Here is a 26,533-nt window from a genome sequence, read left to right on the forward strand (position 1 = left end):
GAACGTGCAGTCATTTATCCATGAAGCACCAAAAAAATTCATTCTCACGGAAATGGGACCTTTGCCTATAAATATCTCTTTCAATGGTTGATACACGTGTTTGATAAGAATTATGTCCACAAAGAAAAGTGATAACAAAAGTAAAAGCTAATTTTGTTTACCTATTTAAAGTGCCATACTCCCCGCTCCTCAAGATTTATCCATTTATCCGGAAATAAGTTCTGATCATCTTTCAGGCAGTGTGGATGTATTTACTGCTCTGTTACATCAGAATTGAGAGGAAAGTAACACAGACGGTGAATAGTCGGCTTCAAGTTAAAGATGGGAAGTTTGTTGACAATTAAGTGCGTAAGCAGCTAGTCTTCATTTACGCATGCATTGCGTATTCCATCTGGAGCTAAGATGAAAGCTAACATTGTGAGAGAATGTTTCTAGAAATGGTAAAATATAGGCTGGGAGAGTAATATCAACACCAGAGGTGATAAATGGCTACATAAAAAATCTCCGGATCGATCTTATAGCAGACGGAGGTTACATCACGTTCGACACCCCTCCGTGCCGACGCAGTGGGAATACAGTAAAAACGCTGACTCCGCCCACAGACCATCGAAACCGTCCAATCGCCGGGTCATCCTCTGGCATTGGCGTCATTTAATGTGGTATGGAGGGGCGATGGAGCAGCACACCGTTTTCCAGGTCATTGTCAGTTTTCATTTGCTGGAGCCGCCAGTAGTTCCACGATTGGTCTCAGGAGGCTGAGTAGCTCGTTCCCGTCCTCCCATTAAAGAAAATTCGCTGGAATTACCGGAAACTGATCCTGGGTTTTCCATGTGGTACTCACATCTACTGACTCACTAGCCACGGTGACAATAACCCAGTGAAACTAAGTACTAGCTCACTACATAAGATAACATTACAGCTACCAGTAAGTGCTGGCTCGCTTTTAGCTACCTGTAGCTTTAGAAAATACAGAATTATTCGCGCTTTTCTGTAATGTGATGTGTTAATTAATGACCACTATGATTATGTAGAATATGCGTTCCCATAAGCCACAGTGTTTCATTCTTCACACTCCTCGACGCTGCTCACCTGTGGGTCCAATGGTACGGGGTCTACGTCGTCATCGCAGACCGCTACGACACGAAGATCTTCGGTGTCGGTCTCCCGCCCACAAGGGAGACAGAAAAAGGCGAGAGCTCTGCGGAACATCTGCGAAGATAAACGAAGTGTATACTTGTATGAAGTGTTATCCTCGATTCATAAAATAGCACAGCAGAATGGTTGCAGCACACATGTAGATTGTAAGGCAATCTCAAAGTTTTGGATGGGTGCTGCGACTGAGTTTTACAAGAAATTTCACGCCTTATCAGCATGCTACCGAAAGCTCTGAAAATTAAAGAATTTCTGGCAATGTACGATTTTCGCCGACTTAAATTATTTTCTTACAGAAACCACGCCTTGAGCTCAGAGCAAATCAACAGCGCTTTCTACCAGAGTTACACGTATTTACTGAATATCGACATCAGCTCTTCAAGTAGAGTGAGTTTTTGTAGCCCTATACTGGCGAACAAATGGGAAAGCTAACTATTTAACGTAAAGAGAGTTTGGTTCCATCGTTAGTTTAGAAATATTGTATGAACGATATATTAAAGTGAAATACAACGGAGTCAAGAAAGCATCCCCATACCATATTTTTCAGAAAGTAGGTATTCTTCAATTTAAATTATAGCTCAGGGGCCATGGACACTGTAGACTAGCGATTATCGGCTTTGTTGTAATTTACTACAAAGATGAAAAGGTAAGTCGTCAGATGCACAGGGGAATCATATTTGGTTCCCTTTGCCGGTTTCCAGGCACAAATCTTTGGTACGTCAACGTCAAAATAAGATTAACACTATAGTATCCTTTGAAACAGAGTCAATAAAACAGAGTGACATCTCAAAAAAAAATTCATACTTGTCATGAGTGCCAAACAAATAACTGTTGAATTTCACATAGTACATACTACGCGCGAGAAAAGTCAACCACCAATCTGACGTAAATTACCTTTCAAGCCAACCCTGCGGCTTGCTCGTTTGGAGATGATGGTTGGTAAAGGAACAGTTGAGAGCGCAGCCAGGTTCAAAAAGGCGATAAACTCTATGTTTAATCAATGTGAAATCAATGTGAAATATACGTTGCAGAAAGCACAGCTGTCGGTCTTACTACCGGCAACTGCCCACCAACCGCGGATATTTCTTGGCCGAGCGAGACTGAGGCGACCGCTAAAGAGCAGATAATAGCGAATGCCGAAGATTGGACTTCAGAATGTATTAAAAGAAAATTTAGTGCTGTGTGGCATCAGATCATGTTCGAATGCATACCGAGGCAAACAACAAATTCGGGTTTCTTCTTGAATGTCGTATTCAAAGTGAAATATTTTTAGGATTTTCTGTTTCACGTTGATGTATTCATTGCCAAAAAATAGAGAAATGTTGATATTTAATTCTGCTCTAAGTGGTTAATAGCTTGGACTTGGGTGGTTTCTTCTGATGAATGATTACGAACTTAACTAGAAATGTAACTCTTTGACTTTGGTGTATTTTGGGTAACACTCATGTTACAAGACGTTCTGCAAATACACCAAGCGCAATATCGACAACCGCAAGAACAGCCATGGTATTTGTCACAAGGATGAATATAAATGTTATTCCTCCTCGTTTCACTCCTAGCAGTTTTGGTTGTTTTCTTCGGTTCCCGCCTAAACATGGACTCGGAAATCGCCAAATATTTATTCATGTACCGTTCTATAATCAGACGGAAATGTAAATATAGTCCACTATTGCGGAATATACTTGTTAAAACTCACCACATGTGTTAAAATCACTAAGATGAAAAAAATATATACATATATTTACGTGTAGTGGGTTGCGTACCTACATCCTTCGTCTCCACATACCACCACACTATCTATTACGCTCGCACTTTGAGTTGGATTATTAGTCTCCATTCTTGGTTATCTTACTATGTCTTGAAGGCTTATATCGTTAATGCATTATTAACTGACATTTTATAATAATGGTGACATGTTTGTGATACATTATGACTGGAGCATTTCTTGGAATACTGGAAATTGTAATAAAATTTTGTCTCATTTGTAAATTATTAGTGATAAGAACTTACACCTGAGAGAGAACTCTTGCAAGAAAGAGATAAACTTCGATAAATCATTCTATGAGGTATAATTGCAACAATAATTATAATAAATTTTATAATAAATCGTACCAAGAAATTCATGATTCCTTAAATCTCTACTACATGTACATGAAGTCATGTGAGAGGCCCGTATCGAACGCTAACGGAAGCCGACAACAGTTACTACTGTTTTTGACATTGCACGTTTGCGGAAAGTATTCTGAAATGAGTGTTAGCCGTGAATTTTCCACATCCATCATAGTTATGAAATTTCTCCCCCTCCACTTCTGCTTAGGCACATTTCAATAGCTCAAGTCACGGATTATTAACAATTAGTAATATTGTAGTAGTCTAGGGAATTTATACTAAGACGTCGTTTTGTGTGGCTTATCCATAAGTTGATGACTTCATCTGGAAGCACTCAGGTTTCCACTGGCCAGTCGGTTGAACGAACCTAAGAGCCTGTAGAATAGGAGAACCGCCACAACAGGTGACAACGTTATTTTTGGTTCATTAGGAAAAATGAAAGTTTCATTTCAGTTAGACTTGCCAGTAAGCAGTAATTATGACATGTAAATGCACTACGGTTAGTCTATCCGGAAATGACCCCAAAGGGAAACCGAGACACCTATTGCAAATGCACCAGCCTCGTCTTATTAATGAATCAGAACCACGTTGCGGCGGATTTCTTGTGTTGTGATTGATAAGGAACAGCGAACAGTGTGGTAAGGTGTTTGGGACACATGTGTCTTATTAAGAGCTGGGTTCAAAACAGATATGGCCGATTTACTGCCATTTCGTTGTCCAGTCAGATCATGAGTGTGGTGCTCATCACAGTTTCCCTTTCTGTTGTGAGGGCCTTGCGATATGGCTGAAGTTCTAAGAAAGCTCTACAACGCCTTTACTGCAAGTGGCAGCTTTTGAAATGGCAATCAACGTTATTTAGAATTATCCCAAACCAAAGCTTCCCAATTGCGCGTTCTTCTGCATTTGTCTCGGACTTTCCCCGCGCCGTTACTGGGTGGCGAATTAGTCCGAGAACGGCAATGTTCGGAGGAACCTGTGGTCTAGGGGCAATGTCTTTGACTAGAAATTAAAACGCTGTCGGTCCAGGCTTCTAAACCAGCTACCGCTTAGGTTTTGATTTATAATCAACATTGGCGGCCGAAGACCTCGCCATAAGTATTCACCACCATTCTGACAAGGGCCTTGTCAAATTTGGCGGAGGAGCAGACAGAGGTACAGGGTACTCTCTCGTTCTTGGTGTGGTAAACTGCACATTAAGGCAGAAGAATCAGTAATGATCAACGGCATGAGGATGCAGAAGGCAATGCAAACCATTGCATGAAAGACACATAAACGGTACACACAGGACATGTGGTCTGTAACTGAAAAAGTGTCATGATGATCTCTCCATTGGCAAAAGATTCCGGAAAAGTCCTCCATCGGGTTCTGTGGGTGGCTGTCAGAAAAAGGCTGAATAACCAAAGAGACGATAGTGTTCTCTGAGTCGGAGAGTGAAATATCAGAAGCTTAAATGTGTTAGGAAAGCTAGAAAATATGAAAAGGAAAATGCAAAGCCTCGATCCAGATATAGTAGAGGTCAGTGAAGTGAAATGGATAGAAGACAAGGATTCCTGGTCACATGAGTATAGGGTAATGTCAACAGCATCTGAAAATGGTATAACGGGAATAGGATTCGATATGAATAGGAAGGTATCGCAGTGATTGCGTTGCTCTGAACAGTTCAATGTTTGGACAGATCTTATCAGAATCGACACTAAACCAACACCAACGACGATAGTTCAGGAATACATCCCGAAGTCGCAAGCTGAAAATGAAGAGATAGATAAAATACATGAGGGTACTGAAAGGGTAATACAGTACGTAAGGGGAGATGAATATTTCCCAGTCATGGGGGACTGGAGTGCAGTTGTAGGGGAAAGAATAGAAGAAAAGGTTTGAGAAGAATGTGGGCTTGGGACAAAGAATGAGAAAGGAGAAAGACTAATTCATTTATGTAATAAATGTCAGCTAGTAACAGTGAATACTTTGCCCAATAATCACAGGAGAAGAAGGTATACCTGGAAAAGACAAGGTGATATGGAAAGATTTAAGTTAAATAACAACATCGTCAGCAGAGATTCCGAAATCACGTACTGGAGTGAAAGTCGCAGCCAGAAGCAGACAATGTAGTAGTGATGAAGAGTAGGCTCAAGTTTAAGTGTTTAGTCAGGCAGAATCAATATTCATAGAAGCACGACACGGATCTACTAAGGAATGACGACATACGTTTGAAGTTCTGTAAATCAATAAGAAATAGTTCGGTATGCAGTACAGTTGGAAACGAATGGACATCTCTAAAAAGGGCAGTTCTAGATATTGGAAAGAAAAACATGGGTACAAAGCATAAAACTGCAGAGAAACTATGGGTAAACGAAGAAATACTTCGGTGGATCGATAAACGAAGGAAGTACAAAAATGATCAGGAAATTTCAGGAATTCAGAAATACAAGTCGCTGAGGAATGAAATAAACAGAAAGTACAAAGCGAAGACGAAATGGCTACATGAAGAATGTGAAGATATCGAAAAAGAAAGGACGGACTCAGCTTATAGGAAAGCGAAAAGAATCTTCGATGAAATTAAAATCAAGGATTATAACAGTAAGCGTGCAACGGTAACTCCACTGTTAAATGCAGAGGAGAGAGCGGATGGAAGAAAAGAACACATTTAAAGTCTTTATAAGGCAGATGATATGTCTGATTTGATAGAAGAAGAAACAATAGTCGATTTAGAAGAGATAAGGTATCCAGTATTAGAATCAAAATTTAAGAGAACTTTGTAGGACATAAGATCAAATAAGGCAAAAGGATACATAACATTCCATCAGGAGTGGCAAAAAAACGACAATTGACGTTGGTGTGTAGAGCGTATGAGACGAAGTTTCGGAAAAATATCATTCGCACAGTTCTGAAGACTGCAAGAGCCTACAAGTGTGAGAATTATTGCATAGCCTGATCAATAGCTCTTGCAACCAAGATGCTGACAATAATAGTATACAGAAGAATGGAAAAGGAAATTCAGGATGTGTTAGATGACCATCAGTTTGGCTTTAGAAAACGTAAAGTCGCCACACAGGTAATCTTGACGTGGCGGTTGATAATGGAAGCAAGGCTTCAGGAAAATCAAGACACGTTCTTAGAATATGTCGATTTGGAAAGCGTTCGATAATAATAAAATTGTGCAAGATGTTCGAAATTCTGAGAAAAATTGGTGTAAGGTATAGGGAGAGGAGGGTAATATACAATATACACTTGATCCAAGAAGGAATTATAATAGTGGATAACTAAGAGCGAAGTACTCGGTTTAAAAAGGGTGTATGACAGGGGTGTAGTCTTTCGTCCATATCGTTCAGTCTGTACATCCAAGAAGGAATAATGGAAATACAAGGAAGTTTCAATACTGGAATTAAAGTTCCTGATGAAATGATATCAGTGGTAGGATTCGCTGAAAACATTGCTATCCTGATTGAAAGTGAAGATAGATTACAGGACCTGCTGAATGGAATGAACAGTAACGGCTATAGAAAATGGACTGAGAGTAGATCGAAGACAGAAGAATGTAATGAGAAGTACCAGAAATGAGAACAGCGTGATACTTAACATCAGGACTGATGGGCACGAAGTAGGTGAAGTTAAAGAATTCTACATACCTAGATAGCAAAATAACCAATGACGGACGGAGCAAGAAGACCATCGAAAGCAGACTGACACTGGCAAAAGGGGCATTTCTGGTCGAGAGAAATGTATTAGTGTCAAACATAGGCCTTAATGTGATGTAGAAATTACTGAGATTGTACCTTTGGAGTACAGCACTGTATAGTCGTGAAACATGGACTGTGGGAAAAAACAGAAGAGAATCGAAGCATTTGTGATACGGTGCTACATAAGAATGTTGAAAATTTGGTTTACTTATCAGTTATGGAATGAGAACGGTCTGCGCAGACTGGGAGAGGAAAGCAATATGTGGAAAACACTGTCAAGTGGAAGCGAATGATTTCGTTGTTTCTAGGGAAAGCTGTAGAGTGCAGAAACTGCAGAGGAAGACAGAGATTGGAATACATTTTGCAAATAATTGAGGACATAGTTTGCAAGTGCTTCTCTGAGATCAAGAGTTTTTCACCGTGAGGAGGTCGTAGTGGGCCACATCAAAGCAGTTAGAAGACTGACGACTCCTAAAAATGTCAATGGTAGAGGTAGAGGGTGACTGGATGTCCTTCTCCTCCTTCTAGGGAAAGGAATACATGCACGCTTCCTGCCAATAAGTCGTATTATCGCAGGTGGAGGTGAGAGAAGGTTAACGAAATGTTTGCGATACATGTGACCGAGTCGAAAGTGGGGCGCCCTCTTTTGATGTGGGAAAACCTCCCACAAGGCACCGATTATTTCATTTGGAAAATAAATCGCAGTAATGCCACATTCTGCACAACGGTTTCCCCGTATCTTACATAGCGCCAGCAGTGTGTAATGATCGGAAAGAAAGAGATCGCAGTTTAAGAATGTAGTTATCACGGGTCCCACTAGAATTAGTACTGAAGGCAATTCTATTCATATTATATGTTAATTATATGAAGACCTTTTTTCCTGTTGAAAATATCATTTATTCGCTGATGACTTTGAGTTATACTGACGTGCAGGCCCAAAAAACCTGCCCACAGCCATTCAGAAAGTGAAAGTTGATTTACTTGCTTTATCAGAATGGGCGCTTAACATAATTTTGAAACTTACCCATCTAAGATGTAAGCATTCTTAGCCCTTCAAAGAAGACTTATCACTCCTCAGCTCAGATAATCTCTTCCAGTCGTAATCGTAAAATGAACAAAATTGCCTTTTCTTCTTCTGCAGAGAATTTGGAGATAATTCTGGACCAACACCTAGACTGGGACGAAAACACAACTGCAGACTGTAAGAATGTGTCGGCATCATTTCACTCATTACATAAATATAGAAAATTATTTTCTCTCTAGCTTGAAAGAGAAACGCGGTAGAGAACACTAACACTCCCCATTCTTGTTTATGGTGGTCGTATTCTCCAAGGACTTTCGTATGAGAGGTCACATCGTTTGGAGATGGCAAAGAATACTTGTATGTGATACATTTGTGAAGTATGATATTTCGACGGAATCACTCCTGACTATGAACACTGATCATGATTACACGCCGAGTTTGCAGCAGCCTTTTTATCAATCAATCACTACGCACGTTTCTATTTATTTTCATCCCTTAGACTACTGAATGAGCAACACGCCGGCAATACTCGTTCTCAGCACAGTACAGTCCTCTCTGTAACAGTACACAATACTGCCATATTCTCTGAATAATTTCGTACATGAGAAACCCGACTTTGTAACAGTCTTGCTCAAAACCTGAGAGAATTTTAAGTCCTTTCAGACTTCGAAAGACAGTTAACGGCCCGTGATCGGTCAGAGTGGTTCTCTCTAATTCTGCTCATTCTCATCAACGCTCCATCCTCCATCACTTTTCTCTTCCCTTGCCTACAGCATTCTCCTCTAAAATTTCTTCATTCCTACCATCCATTGACACTTTCATTTGAATCCCCACCTCCTCCCATCCACTTTCTCTAATACCATACACGGCTTCAAAAGTGCTAAAACAAACAATATCATTTTAATGCCTCCAGTATATTATTATTATTATTATTATTATTATTAGTGGTACTATTATTATTGTTCTTATTTAGAACTTTAATTTTATGTTAATAAAGCAGATTGCTGTTACTGAGTACGTTGAGTAACAAAAATTTAGTATCGTTAGTAATTCCTTCATTATTTGATTATCATTATTAATTGCACTGCAACTATTATTAGTATTCAAATTATTAATTTTTAATAACGCATTAAAGGTATTGTGATTTTTATGTATTTTTCTGTTCATGTTTACCTTCTCAGATGTAACTGAGGGCCTTAATGACCTGATCTGGTAAGGCTAGTACGAAATAAGTAAATAAATACGGATTAAGTGGTCCATGTTTAGCGTTCATCCGCTGTGCTATATCAAGCACGATTGAGAAATTCTTTGTCACTCGTGTGCGAAAAACCGCTGTGATGAGTCGAAGTTGCACTATGCGTTTGTCAATTTTGATTGTTTCCTTTTGAATTTAGCATGTAAACTAGAGCTGTTCTGTAGAGTTGCGCGAGAGAGGTGCTTAACGTAATTTCGTAGAGTTGTGTGTGTCGCTAAACGTAGGAAGAAGTGAGCAGTGATTGGGAGTTGACAACTATTGGGGTCAGACAAGTTATAGTGCTGATACAGTGTGTGGTAAGGCGAGTTCAAGATGACTACCAGGAATTTTAGTGATTTTGATTGAAGTCCCGTGAAGAACTATGTTTACTTTTTGTTTGTCTAGGTTCCAAAAATAAAGTTCAGCTATTACGCAATATCTTTGTTGTGGCAAGGGCCATTTGTGAGATTTTGAGTTGGTGAGTGGGTACATTAAGTTTTGTAGTGATGGAGGGTCACGAGTATAGGATAGCAAGTTCAAATGCTAGTACTTGTTATTGGAGTAATATTTTATGGTATCGGAATCCTCCGATTTTCAGTGATGAACTTTTAGGTCGCCTCTTCACACTGCCAGAGGTAACTGGCTAATTACAAATTTACTTTACTGGATTGTGCGGTGTATTGATGCATCGAATGAGGTAATGTCTCCATTACGGTTGTGGCTTAGGTGTGGCACTAACAGAAATATTCACAGACTTTGCTTACTTGAGTTCAAGTTGTTACCTTAAAGTAACTGAAATCGCACCTTAGTCAGATATGGTTGTTTGAAAGTTGGTAGACCTCAAGCAACCATCAGTACAAAATAAATAGCATAACTGAAACATAGAAATGTAAAAAAAGTCGAGTTACTGTTGGAATGTTTCACTGCGGATTATAAGAGGATGCATACTGCCAACGGTTGAAGATGATTAGAATAGCACTTTTTGAACGAACGTTAATGTAAGGTTACGGTACAAAGTGGCGGTGGCATTTAGGACTTTATTTTGTTTTTGTGTTTTTGTTCTTAATGTATAGTAAGAAAGGATGTTTACCTTCTATCATAGCACTCGGTATTTAAAACCTAAGAAAATCAGTAGTAATTTGAGTTCACTAAATACAAGGACTGCCACGCTGGCCCCAAGATAATTATATCTGCTTTATAACTGTGCAGTATTACTTGATAGTGATCGTTATTATACAGTTTGGTGTGAAATAATTGAATGGTTTGTTTTGACGAATAAGTACAAAAGTTTAACGAGAAAGATTATCTTTAGAAGACAAAGATACGGCTTTCGTTTGATAATTAACGAACGGTATAAAATCTGGTTAAACGATATTACTGTGTTTTTATTTGAAAAGAGACTTTGTGAAAATGTTTAGATGTAACTCTGGATTATTACAACGTCCATCAAAGCTGATATGTTAATATTGTGACAGTTAGGAACTTCAAATCGAAAGCAACGACCCACAGCCAGAGACTGACTGTTTTAAGCAGACAGAGAAACTAATACTTTTGACGAAATTAGTTCCGACTGACATAGGGAGAACACTTTGTCTCGAAAGCTAGTCGGTTACATGTTATCTCGACTATGACAGAAGTTTTATCTTAGGACAAGGAACTCTGGTATATTTGTATGTACGGAATTCTGTCTCATTTATGAACTCATCACTAAAGAAGTTATTATACATTCAGTATACTATACGCTTATGATCGCTGACTAAGATAAAGGGATTTTGTTGACAGTTGGCAAGGTCAGGAAGTTAAACATTTGAGAGAGTAGTCTGAATCATTTACGGAATACCTCTGCAAGTCGCGACTTAATGTTTAAATTTTTCTCAAATCTGCAGTTTGTCGTGCTTTTGCCTGTTATTAAAGGTACTACATAACAGATGGATACAAAAGATTGTATTAGGTGATGGTAGCCTACATATACTTGTGCTGGAGTACTAATTCACACTACAGATAGCCAGCCGCTCTGTAAGTTAGTGCAAACACTGTGTCTGAAGTGACTATGCACAAGCTACTTAATTAAAGCTCCGGACACGCGTCCAGAGAGTTACCGTTCATCTTTCATCTTAAGTTTTGGTTTTCCCTGCCACCACTGCCACCACTAGATTATTTTATGAAGTCAGATGCTGTTTCCTACGACGAGATAAAGTAACTAGAAATCACTGTCCTACATTAATTCTGGTGTGCTCTTGCTGTACATGTACTGGAGCAACAGTGCAACGTACATGAACGGAGTAGCATTTAGTGCAGTAGCTCACGCGATTAGCAGTACAAAGCTCTTGTTTACAGACAGACATAATACATCGCCTGCGTTGGAATTCTGTTCACTGCCTAAATTAGTGAGATCATTATCGTACGAATAAAGCCGTGACGTATTCTTATGTAGATTAGGGATGAAGTGTCAGTAAATATGCATGTGAGAGCATTATCATGAACAAAGAATCATATTTCGAAAAATAGCATATAATGGGCTGCTAACTACACTGACTGACAGTTCTTGTTACTGTTATGTCCGAGCACAGTGTACAGTGGTACCACAACCAAGACGTCAAATAGCTCTGGAACGCATTATGTGCTGATATTTTTTTTTTTTTTGTCAGAATAAGATGTTAAAGGTAGTGCTGAAAATTAACTACAAGAAAAAGTTGATGAAGGTTTCATTGTGTTCACGTTTCAAGTAATTGTGCGGAAAATATTACGAAAGTAAGATAGGATCGTAGAGCGGACGTATCCCTGACGATGAAATCATTAATTACTTAGTGAGATCTCCGACTGCACAAGCGAAGCGTCCTACGGTTGTTCAGCTCCCAGAAATAAGTTGGGTATAAAAATTTTCGAAATACGCCCAAGACAAGGAAACGAAGCTCAATGAACGAATTATCCGAATGGGATGAAATCCGCAGGTGTGATGTACATGTAAAAACAAGCAAATGACTAAAAATTCATCATTTATTCAAGTAAGTCAGTTAAGCGTTGGTCCACCACTGGGATTTGAGCGTGCAGTTATTTGGCTTGGTATTGATTGAGAGAATTGTTGAAAGTCTTCCAGAGGGATATCGTCCCAAATTCTGCACAACTGGTTTATCCTCAGAATCCCGAGATGGTTGGAGGGCCACACCAACGAAGCTCCAAACATTCTCGATTCGAGAGAGATTCGGCGACCTTGCTGACCAAAGTGGTATTTCGTAAGTATGAGGACAAGCAGTAGATGCTGTCGCTTTGTGCGAGAGCGCTTATCTGGCTGAAACGGTAACAAAGGTTGGTTTGACAAGAAGGGTAACAAATTAAGGCGTACCGCTGTGTTGTAAGGGAGTGGCGGATGACAACCGAAGGGGTTCTGCTACGGAGAGACATCCCACTGCAGACAACACGCCTGGTTGTCGGGGCGTTTGGCGGGTGAGAGTTTGGCATGCCGTCGCTGTCCACTGCGTCTCCATACACGTAATCGCTGGCCCTCAGTTCGTAGCGCGACCCATCACTGAAGGCATCTGTACTCCTGTCACTGAGATTCCAGGCCGAAGTGATGGTGAAGTACAGTCTGAGTTTAACTTTTATCGTGACCTTTAGCTTCAGTTAACTGTTATGTATTATTCGCATTACGCGGTTGCAAAACGAGTCTCTGGTATCATGTGTGAACAATGAAATATGATCTTTTTCCCCTAGAGATTTCTCCACTTGTTAGTCTTATTTTAGTATTCGACTCACGTCCGCTCATGTGCATTGGAAAGCTTCCTGTCAGTACAGAGTCATTTCCTGATTGGTCATCTACAAATGACTTACGACAAACAGTGAAATTCGTTCATACCTCTAGAAGAAATTCATTATTTATTTAAAAAGCTTCTTCCATTGAAGTAGTTCTACTGTTACATCAGACTTAAGCCGAGAAATTTTTGTTCTGCATTGGTCTGAAATGGTTGTAGGTGATGGTGGTATTGCTAACACAAGGTAAAGGATCATTCAACACAGTAGGTTATACTGAGAACTGCTTGAGTGGTGATGGGTCGAGACATTTGGCTGAATTAATAAAAAAGTAAATATTTTCTTCTATGTACATTAAATATGCACGTTATACAGAGCGTGACGGATTCAAAGTAGCAGAGTTTCTGATTTGAGAATTTCATCTACACTTAACTTTGGGTCACACATTCACTCAGGTGGAATGCAACATGCATATGTTGTGACTGCTTTAACACGTCTCTCTAATGTAAACTATAACTCGGCATAATTGATTAATGGTGTAGTTCTGCGTGTACCTCGCCGTTATTGTTTCTATTTTATGCATGAAATGGAGATAGCTCGGGAGAACTCCCAGAAGTAAACCATCAAAAATTGGTCCGTTCGTTGCTACTTTTGTTAAATAATGCGTGAATCATGGTTGAAACAACGAAATGTTTCTCAAACAGTAGAAGCAGTTGTATCTTTTGGATATGCCGGAATTTACGAGTACCAGTATCGGGCACTGGTGTTCAACTCATATTCACTGATATCTACGTGTCAAGCGCAATCGAGAAAAGATGAGAATATCTTGGGGACTGGGTAAATGTCACAATCAATGGGTGAAATAGGGAAGACCTCTTCAACCTCATCTACTCAATGTAGGTTAGTACCAAAAAATATTGGGAAGAAAAGAGTCTTACTGCTATGTAGTAGGCATGGGACGGATATAGGCCAGATGGTACAGGACAAATTAATAAGGGGGTACCATGTCACATATATAGTTAAGCGAAGAGCTAGCCTTAGGGAGGTGACATGAAACATACTGCTTTTGTGCAAAGGTTTTGGCAAGGAGAGTCAGCGTATTCTAGTCGGCAGATCAGGGAAGAGCCCGGCTAAGAACGGTAATTATAGCATTAAATGTGATTGGATGACATACGAGCAGCAATTACTCATGCAAACGCTTTGTGGAGGTCCTGCAGCGCCATATCCAGCCCTGAGTTAACGCTGGTGAGAACTGTCTGAGTATTGATGTGTGCCGTGCTGTTGACTGTAGTGAAATCCCTTATTAGTGCAATGCCTGGTGCTAGGGAAAGCTAGACTGAATGGACTTCTTGATCACCATCACACAAAGCAAGAAACCAGTGGTTACTGATGTCAGAGAGGCATCTCTGTAGGTTATATCAGGATTCAGGCACACTGCTTTGAAAGAAATCAAATAACAGAATAGCGCCATAAAATACCTAAGAATGCACATGAAAGTAAGATTAGCTTATTTCGTAAAAATATTAGTGGACCGAGTAACAATTTAGAAGCTTCCTGTGCGTTTCGAAAATTTAGAGATATAGGAAAAGATAGAGCAAAATATAAGTTATACATAAAAAACTTACAATCTGGTGGCTTACTCATGCAGAACTAATACTGGAAAAAGTAGTTGTGGGATATGTTAAAAAAGAACGCAAGAACAAAAACAGAAAATAGTTTACCTTTCAACTTTAACTGCATATAAATCCATACTGGGAAATTTTGAAATTTTTTGAGAAATCTGGATACCTTACTGTGCTGTATGTCAGACACCAGCAATCAGTTAATAGTCTTTGGTGACCAGAATGTAGATTTAGTAAAGGATTCTGTTAGAAAAAATGACCTGGAAAGCTTATTTGGATCCTACAATTTGATTTCAATAATTAACTAGCCAACATGGTTGAATAAAAACAATAGAACACAAATTTATTGTATTTTCTTTGGTGAAGTTTGAAGAGAGTAAACAATTGCTCACTCAGTAACAAATGCTCTCTCTTATATCATGCACAGTTAGTTAGGATAAATATTATGGCACCTTAGAGTATCGATACAGCCCAGTGCATATCAGAATAATTAATGACTCCAGGAGAAATGTTCTTAAGAAAACTTGAGATAACATGGAATGAAATTTATAATGAACCAAACTGTAAGATTAAACTTAATCTATCCCATGATAAAGTAATATGATTATTTGAAATTAACTAACTAAGCCAATCAGAAACGACATTAATCAGTCATTTAAGGAAACATAGACCACTAGATGGGTGAAAGTACCTTCTAAAAGGAAAAATGAAATCCATCTTCTGGCAAGAATAAGTAGCGATCATGTAACTGTTGCATACTGCAAAAACAACTCACAAATACTGAAAAAACAAATTAAAAAAGTAAATGAATTGCGCATAATTTGAGAAATCAATAGTTTCAACAAAACACTGAAGGCTATATGGAATGTACAGATAATGTGACAGGACAACCAGCCAGAGAAAGGGATGAAATGACCGTCTGAACTGAATGGAAGGGCTATAAATTATGAGTCACAGGTGCCAAATATATTTTATAATCATTTCTAAAATACAGTAGAAAGTTTAGGGTCGAATAGTTAGAGGGAAAAATCTCAGCAGCAAGCTCAATGAATAACTCTCATCTTCACCTTCTGAAATTAATATGATTATACATTTTCTCAAATATAAAAGCTCATAGCGTTTTGGTGGCGATTCCAGTAGAGTACTACAGATTCTCTTCCATAAACTCATCAGGTCTTATCTGAAGTATGTAATGCCCCATAAGTCAAGGCATTTTTTTTCAGAGACTGAAAATTGCCATTGTTAAACTCCTTTTAAGAAAGGCGATAAAAGAGCTGTCAATAGCTACAGAACTATTTCACATCATTTTCAAAAGTATTTGAGAATGAGGTATATCCTGTAACATGAATAAAATAGATTCTTACCAACAGTAATATCCTCATCAAATCACAATATGATTTGCTCTACTGAGAATGCCATTTACATGTTCACTCACCAGATTTTACAAGCATTAAATAATAAAACAGTTCTGGTTGGTGTTTTTGTGATCTATCAGAGACATTTGACTATGTGAATCATAGTATTCTCCCACATAAAGCAAGTTCTTCAGGACTGATGGTATAGCCAAAAAAATGGATAATATCATATTGCACTAAAAGGATACAGAAAGTGGAACGAAGTAATTCATCTAGTACGGTCTGAGTATAAAATTCTGACTGGGTAGAAATCATGTATGGAGAACCCTAGTCTCAGTCTTTTGTTCACTATTATTCCTATATATGTAACCGATCAGCCATCCAGGGTACAACAAACAAAAGTAGTTCCATTTGGAGATGACACCAGTATTGTAGTCAATTCAAGCATGCATACAGAAAAAGAAGAAATCTTAAACAAAGTTATTATTAGTATCATTAACACTTTTCCTGTGGTTGGTCTCACACTCAATTTTGAAAAGACACAACATATTCAGTTTAGCACATTTAGGGGTACTATACCATTTATAAATGTAACACATACTAAGGAAATAGTAGATAGTGTAGAAACTTAGAAATTCTTAGTTGTCCTTTTCGATGAGAACGTACGCTGGAAAAAACGCATGTTGGCACTCGTAAATCAACTTTGTTCAGTCACATTTGCGCCTAGAATCACCTAAGAATTTGGTGAGATACAAATCAGTAAGCTGAAAAATTTTGCACGCTTTCATTCAATAAAGTAATATGGAAAAATGTTCTGCGATAACTCATCTTTAAGAAATAAAATATTCATTGCTCAATAACATGCTGTATGAATAACATGTGGTGTTCACCCATGATGATGTTCTAGATATCCGTTTAAGGAACTCAGACTACTGCTTCATTGTCATGAAGTCTGTTTTAAGGAATCAACTAAGGTTTATAAAGAACAATGACGTACGTAATTACAGTACCGGATGAAAAATAAATAACAGTCATTGCTGCACGTTAAGGTTGCCTGTAACACAAAGAGGGAAGCACAGTGCTGAAATAAATATGTTTGGTCACTTACCCAGTGATACAAATCAAAGTAAAATTTGAAAACAAACGAAGACAACTTCTCCATAATAACTACTTATATTGCGTAAGACTATTTATGTTGTATTAATGTGTAAAAGGTGGTTCGTAGGAGCTACTAACTCCCATACGAAAATCTTTTCTATGTTATGAAACTTCCAAATATTCAGCACGTAACCATGTGTACAAATTAATTTGCAGTAAGAACATAAAATGAAATGTGTCGCATCATTATGATTCATAGCGCAAAATGTTTCCTGGAACATGAAACAAACGAAATTAATTACTAACTAAGTAGCTAAGTAACTTGAAAATAATGCCCAGTGTCTGATAGTCAAATGTGTGAAAAAGTCCTACAGTAGAACCATGCTGTCCATTGTTTCGCAGCTGACATGGTACTATGTAGCAGGACAACGGATGACAACTTTCGCTGCATACATAAACGAAATATTTCGTTGAAGTCAATGGAAAAATGGAAGACTCTGTCTCGAGATACTCGTGAGGATAGAAAATAGTGGTCGTATCTCTGTCGACTTGAAATTACAGCATTGAATTCTGCGCATGTTAACATTCACGCATTCAGTAAGTGACGCAAGTCTGCAAAAGAAGGGGACAGTTTTTGATACTGCAAGGCATATTACTGCGGAAGACTTAGTATTGTTTGAACACAGATACTTGACGTTTGACAACGATGGTGAGTAAATGTCTTCTAGCGAAAAGAGATAGAATTGAAAATAAAATTTACCTTCTGCGACAAAATGTCGTAGTAAGGGTGACTGAATCTGAAGTACTAAGTTTAGCTAGGATCCTACTCGGACAACACAACTGGTAACATCGGCGCCAGCTGAAGACACAGTCGTAGTTTTGAGTTAATGCTTTGCACATGGTTGCAGCTTGACTGGTAATTCTGATAAAGCAAACACATGGCTGCAGATTTACAGATTCATTCTTGAGAGCTGAACGTTGGCACCATATTCGACAGCACCGTCGTGTGGAGGGTCTGAATCAGGGGCTCAGACGGTACTGCGACCATGTAGGCTGCAGATTCCTCGACTTGCGCAAAAGCGTAGTTGGGTTTCGGGTTCGGCTGAATAGGTCAGGTGTCCACTATACACAGAAGGCGGCTACACAGGTAGCAGGGGCTATGTGACGTGGTCTGGGCGGTTTTCTTAGGTTAGTGGGTCACGGGAAGCCTTGTTGGGAATGTACGAGACCTCCAATCGCTAATACAAAGCACTGATGCTCAATTCGTTATACGCAATGAAAGCTGGCTAAATCCGGAGATAAGCGCAGCCGAAACTTTTGCCAAGAACCTAAGGGTGTTCCGAAAGTATAGGCTAAACATGGTTGGCAGTGGCGTGTTCGTTGCAGTTAAAAGTAGATACTTCATGTGAGTTAGTATGGGCAGAGGTCACTGGTGGCAGCCGGAATAAAATAATAATTGGATCCTTTCACCGACCTCACAATTCAGATGCTACAGTTTCTCAAAGGTTCAAAGAACTCTTGAGTTTGTTTTCAAACACTTACTCGACTCGTACGACAATAGTTGGTAGTGACTTTAATTTACTCTCGATATGTAGGTGAAAATCCATGTTTAATTCCGGAGGTACACATAAAAAATCACCAGAAATTGAGCTAAATGCATTCTCTGAAAATTATTTAGAGCAGTTAGTTCATAAGCCGACGCGAATAGCAAACGGTTGTGAAAACACAATTGACTTCTTAGCAACAAATAATCCGAAGATAATAACGAGCATCAAAACGGATACAGGGATCAGTGAACACAGGGTTGTCGTACTGAGACTAAATATTGTAAACCCCAAATATTCCAAAAATAAAAGAAAATTATAACAATTCAAAAAAGCAGAAAAAAATTCACTTGGCTTCTTCCTGAGAGACAATTTACACTCCTTCCAAATTAATAATATAAGTGCAGACCAGATGTGGCTTGAATTCAGAGTAATAGTATCGGCGCAATTGAGATATTTATACCACTTAAATTAACAAACAATGAGGTGATCCTCCTTGGTACACAAAACGGGTCAGAACACTGTTGCAGAAACAACGAAGCAAACATGCCAAATTTAAACTTACCCAAAATCTCCAAGATCGGCGATCTCTTACATCAGCTCGAAATTTAGCGTGGACTTCAATGCGAGATGCTTACAACAGTATCCACAACGAGAATTTGTCTCGAAACCTGGCAGAAAATCAAAAGGGCTTCTAGTCGTATGTGAAGTATATGAGCGCCAAGAAACAATCAATCAATGCATTCTCCGCGCGATAGCAATGGAGATACTATCGAAGACAGTGCTGCCAAAGCAGGTTTACTAAACACAGCCTTCCGAAATGCCTTCACAAAAGATGATGAATTAAATATTCCAGAATTTGAAGCCATAACAGCTGCGAACATGAGTAACGTAGAACTAAATACCGTCGGAGTAGTGAAGCAACTTAATCACTTAATAAAAGCAAGAGTTCTGCTCCAGACTGTATACCAATTAGGTTCCTTTCAGAGTATGCTGATGAATTAGCTCCATACTCACCAATCATATACAACTGTTCGCCTCGACGAAAGATCCGTACCCAAAGACTGGAAAATTACACAGCTCACACCAATATTCAGGAAAGGTAGTAGAAGTAATCGACTAAATTTCAGGCCCAAACCATTAACGTTGATATGCAAAAGGATTTTGGAACATATATAGTGTTCGAAAATTATGAATTACCTCGAAGAAAACGGCCTATTGTCACACAGTCAACATGGGTTTAGAATACATCGTTCTGTGTGAAACTCAACTAGCTCTTGATTCACAATAAGTTTTAAGTGCTATTGACAAGGGATTTCAGATAGATTTCGTATTTCTGGATTTCCAGAATGCTGTTAACACTGTACCACACAAACGGCTTGTAGTGAAATTCCATGCTTATAGAATATCGTCACAGTGATGTGACTGGATTTGTGATTTCCTGTCAGAGAGGTCACAGTTCGTAGTAATTGACGGAAAGTCATGGAGTAAAGCAGAAATGATTTTTTTGCGTTCCCGAAGGTAGTGTTATAGGCCCTTTGCTGTTCCTTATCTATATAAACGATTTGGGAGACAATCTGAGCAGCAGGCTTACGTTGTTTGCAGATGACGCTGTCGTTTATCAACCGATTAAGTCATCAGAAGATCAAAACAAATTGGAAAACGATGTAGAAAGATATCTGAATCGTCTGAAAATTGGCAGTTGGCACTAAATATCGAAAAGTGTGAGGTCATCCACATGAGTGCTAAAAGGAATTCGTTTAACTTCGGTTACACGATAAATCAATGTAAACTACAAGCCGTAAATTCAACTGAATTTCTAGGTATTACAAATAGGAACATCTTAGATTGTAAGGAACATATATAAAATGTTGTGGGGAAGACTAACCAAACACTGCGTTTTGTTGGCAGGACACTTGGAAAATATAACAGATCTTCTAAGGTAACTGCCTAGACTACGCTTGTCCGTCCTCTTTTGGAATACTGCGGCGCGGTGTGGGATCCTTACCACATAGAACTGACGGAGTAAATCGAAAAAGTTCAATGAAGGGCAGCACGTTTTGTATTATCGCGAAATATGGGAAAGAGATTCACTGAAATGATACAGGGTTTGGGCTGAACATAATTAAAAGAAAGGCTTTTTCGTTGCGACGGAATCTTCTCACGAAATTCCTATCACCAACTTTCTCCTCCGAATGCGAAATTATTTTGTTGACACCGACCGACGTAGGAAGAAACGATCACCACGTTAAAATAAGGGAAATCAGAGCTCGTACGGAAAGATTTGGTGTTCGTTCTTCTCGCACGCTATACGAGATTGGAATAATAGAGAATGATGAAGCGTCTATGAGGCACTCAAATGAGATTTGCAGGGTATCCATGTAGATGTGGATGTAGGTGAGAGAAAATCGTAAGTCTACACACTGTTGAATATCTGCCGCATAAGATATTAAAAGTTCCGTTTTTATAATCACGTAACACATAGAACTATGTATTGAATTACAGTTAAAGAAGCAGATTCAAGTAATGCAAATCATTCAAGTACCACTACAATTAAAAACAATGAGGTAGCATAGAATGAAACAAAAAACATTTGTATAAACTCAGTAACAATCGGCTTAATGAGTAGAACAAACCAGATTACCGTGGCGTGGGGGGGGGGGGGGGGTGGCTTTCAAGGCGTGGCTATATATATATATATATATATATATATATATATATATGACCCTACGCATTGTTCACAGTATTTTCTGAGTGAAATGAGCAAAGACACTTCCGGTTGTGCTGTTACTAAGAGTAGTAATTCTGTGCGTAGAACCGAGGGCGTTCTTTAAAGACTTTGTACTCCAGCGTGAATGGTAGTCTCGTTGTAAATGTGAAGACAAGAGCAGTATAAAAAATGCAATTACATGTTCCGTAAGTATTCATCCATAGGATTACGAACGGGACATGCAAAATGTTTTACTGGGTTTAACTAGAAAAAAGTTGCTGCAGTCACATGTAGTTCCATCCCAGAAGATATCCAACTGGTATGGTAATGAAACTGGGTGCTACTGATATTCCCTGAGTGGAAGACGATGTAAAAGATAGGGAAAGTGGTAGTGCGTAAGAGGAATCTCAAAACACTGGAAGTTTTGTCTTCCAAGAAAAGAAAACTGTATAAGTCAATTAGAACAGAAATTTCCTATGGTCTGATTGGTATAAGCAAAGAGGAAGATATTAAGGACTAGAACAAAGACTTGGCTATTATAAATGGAAGGAACACTTAAGTGGAGCAAAAAATATAAACTCTGAAGAAAGCTAGGAAACAACGTCCACCTCTCAAAACATAGGTTCCTGCTACTAAGAATACTGAAAGACTAAATAAGGAGGTTAAGATTAAACTATCTTAGTGTTTCACCCAAGGACAAATTTGGTAGATGACGAAGGAAAGGAATTGTGTCTTGGAGTTAGGAAGGCACGGAAAATGCAATTTCTTTGAGAACTTTGTCTGCAAAATCATTTTCTTCCTTAAAATGAAATCCTTGTCGTTTTCCCTGTCGATCAACACTCCAAAATTCGGCCATGCAGTTTCAGTTTCCACTAGTCACTTTAAGCAATGTACTATATTCTATTAAGGGTACGTCAATAATTTTTACATCAGTTGAGGTCAGGGCTGTACGAAGCGTTGATGCTACGAACACTGACTGTCGCGTGAGCTGCGATTCACCTGACGATGTCATACTTGAACCATACAAGAACGTTCAGTAGCCATGATTAGATTTTTTTTTCAATGAGCAAACGGTCAAAATATTACGATTTTGATGTCACAGTCACATGCAGTTTGTTTCATACAATCTTTCTGAACTTGATAAAGTTGGGGTTCGTGTGGTAGCTGTTACATGAGATATGGGAGCGAAACAAATCGTAAGTGGGGAAAAAGTTTGGTGTATCCATTACCGTATTTACAAAGACTGTAATAGAAGATCTTGTGCGCCGCCAGACAAGTGACGTTTCGATCACCTATCACAATGACGATTTCCGTATGTTGAATGCGGGTTACACTCAAGATGATAATGCACCTCTTAGAAGTGGTCGTGGTTTCAACCTCAGATGTCAAGAGAGTTTCCTGAAGAGGTTTTTGGAAATTTGTTCGAATATGCAATTACGTTAGTTTCAAACAGTATCAAATAGTATTTGCTTCATAAATGATTCAACTTTTAGGGCTTTTCACAGATGTGGAAAATACCGGGGCAACCTACATCCTGATGCCAGACTGAATTAACATTGTGCCGGAAATGCCATTTCTAGAATTCGTGATCTTGATACCTTTTCTATAATTCATGAACTTGGTACATTTTGTAGTAATCCCACGCACCTTGAGATGAAAAATAGAGAACGCCTACTAATACTGACTGGTAATGTGAACAATATGCCTTTTTCCTTGGTGGTTCCATTGCAGAGGACAAAGACCAAAATTCTGCCGAAGAAGTAGTGGACCAATTCGAGAATTTTATTTCTAACGATCTGCGAAACAAAATAGCCGAGACCTCACATCATGATATTACAGATGGATATTTGTTTGGAGATTACGATCTTAGAGATTCAGCGAGCTCCAGTGAAGACGGTACTCAAAATCCCTTAAAGTACTTGGTAGGATAAATCGCATTTAAGTACAAACACATTGACATTTCATTACGAATTACAACAGCAAACTGCCACGTCGAAGCAAAATTAGTAGCGAAACAACACTGTATAGGTGTACTTTCGAAAGGTTCGCTTACTTCTCCCCATGACCTTGTTGAACAAAAGAGCCAAATGGAATGCAATGAAGTGGGCTTCTGCGAAAATATATGTTCTCTGGACTGATCCCTCTTTTCTCTAAATATGTCTGAACTAAAGCAGCAGATAAGACTATAAAATGACCGGCGTATTCTCTTTCTGAAGCTGGAAGTATTGGTGACGAGTATCTACAGTTACCTTTGGAGACCGAAAAGTGTTGTCGTCAGTGGTTTTTACCGTATTACATTTGCTTCTGAATATTTCGCATACTAATTCTTTCGAATCATATTGAGCCTCATCAATGAGATGTTCAAAATCGAATGAAAAGGGACGAAAGAATCCCATTAGCGTGGGCGATAATACGCCAAAGCTGGCTATCCAAGTGACGTAACACATCACTGACGAATGAGAGCGTACTCGCCGAATGGCCTACGTTTTTAGGATATAGTTCAAATGGCTCTGAGCACTATGGGACTTAACATCTGAGGTCATCAGTCTCCTAGACTTAAAACTAATTAAACCTAACTAACTAAGGACATCACACCCATCCATGACCGAGGCAGGATTCGAACCTGCGACCGTAGCGGTCGTGCGGTTGCAGACTGAAGCGCCTAGAACCGCTCGGCCACACCGGCCGGCCTTTTAGAATATGTACAAACATCTGATACAATTTTACAACAGCACTACGACTGCCAAATATATCTGACAACAAAATCGTTGAGAACGGAAGAACGTGGTACTTGCTAATGTTCAAATGGTTCCGCAACATATAACGTAACCGTTAATGAAGGACAGAATCAGGCTGTTCTGTAAAACTGTTATCGTAGCTTTAACTCTGATCAGTACAAGAAATAGGTTTATCAGTAAACTGGAGTTGAAAGAAGTGAACCTCTGAAAAGGTGAAAAAGGTTTCTACTTTTGATTGACCAGCTAACATCACAGCGTTCTGCAATAGAGGCGTATAGGGCATGCCAACTTGGAATCATCGCTGTGTGCATACGAGAAGTCTGAGAAGAGATGATTACTGGTCACTTACTTGTTCCTCAACAGAATCTCGTTCAGTCACTGGTTTTCTGACTTCTTCCTAGAACTCGAGAAAGTTCACACACCCTTGGAAACCAAGTATCACTCTAAGATGTTAGTTAAATATCGCACGACACTTAATACAGCACAAGTAGCAACACAGAAAGCGTTCACTCGTAGGGAATAAGTATCGCAATGATGCCAGGCAACTGCTCGTGACGTATCAAGCGCTATTTCATTGTTGACAGCGTTGTCCAGGATCGATGATAATAAGTGAGATTCGCTTTGACGGAACTAAAGCTTTTGCGCGATAATATGTAAAATGTAACGGATTTACCACGATCACGATTTTTCGGAATATTAATAACAGAAGATTACGAAAGCGTTAAAATGTGAATTCAACGCTTGAATTACTAAACAAACTACTATAGAATGTAAATTTAATCCTACATTCTGTCACTTCCAAATTCTATACTTGAGTGTAATGGTTGACTCCAAAAGCTTATCGAAATGAATTTAATGTTCAGCAGAATGAATTTCCGTATGTCAGTACAACAGTCTTCGAATTGAGATCTGTTCCCGTAATCCAATATTCAAAATTTACAGAACGTCGCTTTGTCTAGAATGTACGGCTATATCATAATCAAAATTACCCGACAGAACCGAACTGCGTTCCACCTCATTACTGTGCAACATACATAACGGAGCTTCCTTGCAAATCTTCTAATCTCTTTTTTGGTACATTCGTTTGACTGTACAAAGCTTTTACAACAAAAGACCATCAGATAATATTCCTCCGTATGGCAATGAATCCATATGCAAATTAACACTTCGATAATGAAAACATCAGGAAAGGAGTTATTAGAAATGACGTAGTCTTTAATGTCTTTTATTCACAAGTAACAGAGTGTGCAGATGCTTAACTTTAAACGAAGTGGCGTAAAATTTTGTGTTGGGAGAGGATTTGAATCCGGAACCCGATCGCTAGTTAATGAAGCAGCCCAAATGTAGTATATCAAAATTTTTCAGCAGCACCAACTTGATTGAAATCGAAATGACGAAACAAAACTGATTTTCCTCGCGAGGATTTCAACTCTGCAGCCATCTTGGTTGTTTTCTAGTCAGAATAGACATATTTAAATATGGCTTTATTTAACCAATAGTGAGATGTACGTATGTTTCAAGTTCAGTGGTGACGCGGAGTTCAACATGTAGCAGCATCGTTTTTGACTACATACGAAGAGATGGTAACTATCGAAATACTTTTCATCGTTAGCTAGGAACGGTAGGTTTGAATATAAAATAATGTGATTTAAGTTTTGTATATGACTGGAAGTCGAAACTTTCACCAATAGCTATAGTTGACAGTGGATGGAGGGACGTTAAAAATCCTAATTTTTCCATGTGTGATTTGGTATGCGCGTGATACAACCTGAAACGGGACCCATGATTCTTAGTCAGATACTCGCCTTTCGTGGAGACCTTGTGGAGTTTGGTAGCAAAGGCACATCAAATTTAATATGTATTTTGAACCACTGCGCGACAGCCTCAACTTATTCTCGTTAAAAATGACTTCCTGAAATGTGGAACGAATTCAATCCTCAAGGATGTGTGGGATTTAAGAGGAGTGGTATTCGAGCTGGGTCTTGTGTAGACAGGAGGATAAATATTTTTATTGAGTCTTTATTTACCAATCAACATTCGAATTTAACAGGATGGAAACACTACTGTAAACCAAAGTTTGTGGCACGAATAAACGTGAAGAGAATTTGAATACTAAAAAATATCCGCTTAAAGTAATAGCAATAAATAATAAAAACAATTTAATCTATCACTTCAAAGGCAACCATATACAACGTAGCATTTCTTCGTCGTTCCGAAATACTTGAGCGGCTCTACAATAAAACAAAAGTCTTCCTAAAATTATAATAATGAGTAATACGAATATTTCAATCTGATCCCAAACAATCAACCCTTATATAGTGTGACACCATACAATATAATGCCGGCAGTCTTCAGTAATTGTGACAACAGTAGCTTATTACACCAGAAAATATTGATTTATCTGTTGCTGAAAGCTGAGTAAAATCTCTAGTAGCTACTGCTTGCGTGGTTGCTCTAAAGTCTCGCAATCCTTAGATATCATCTGGCAATACACTACTCAACTACCCACTCTTACGTCTTTGT

The sequence above is a fragment of the Schistocerca americana genome, chromosome 1 (assembly GCF_021461395.2).
Source record: "Schistocerca americana isolate TAMUIC-IGC-003095 chromosome 1, iqSchAmer2.1, whole genome shotgun sequence".
Classification (NCBI taxonomy): Eukaryota; Metazoa; Arthropoda; class Insecta; order Orthoptera; family Acrididae; genus Schistocerca; species Schistocerca americana.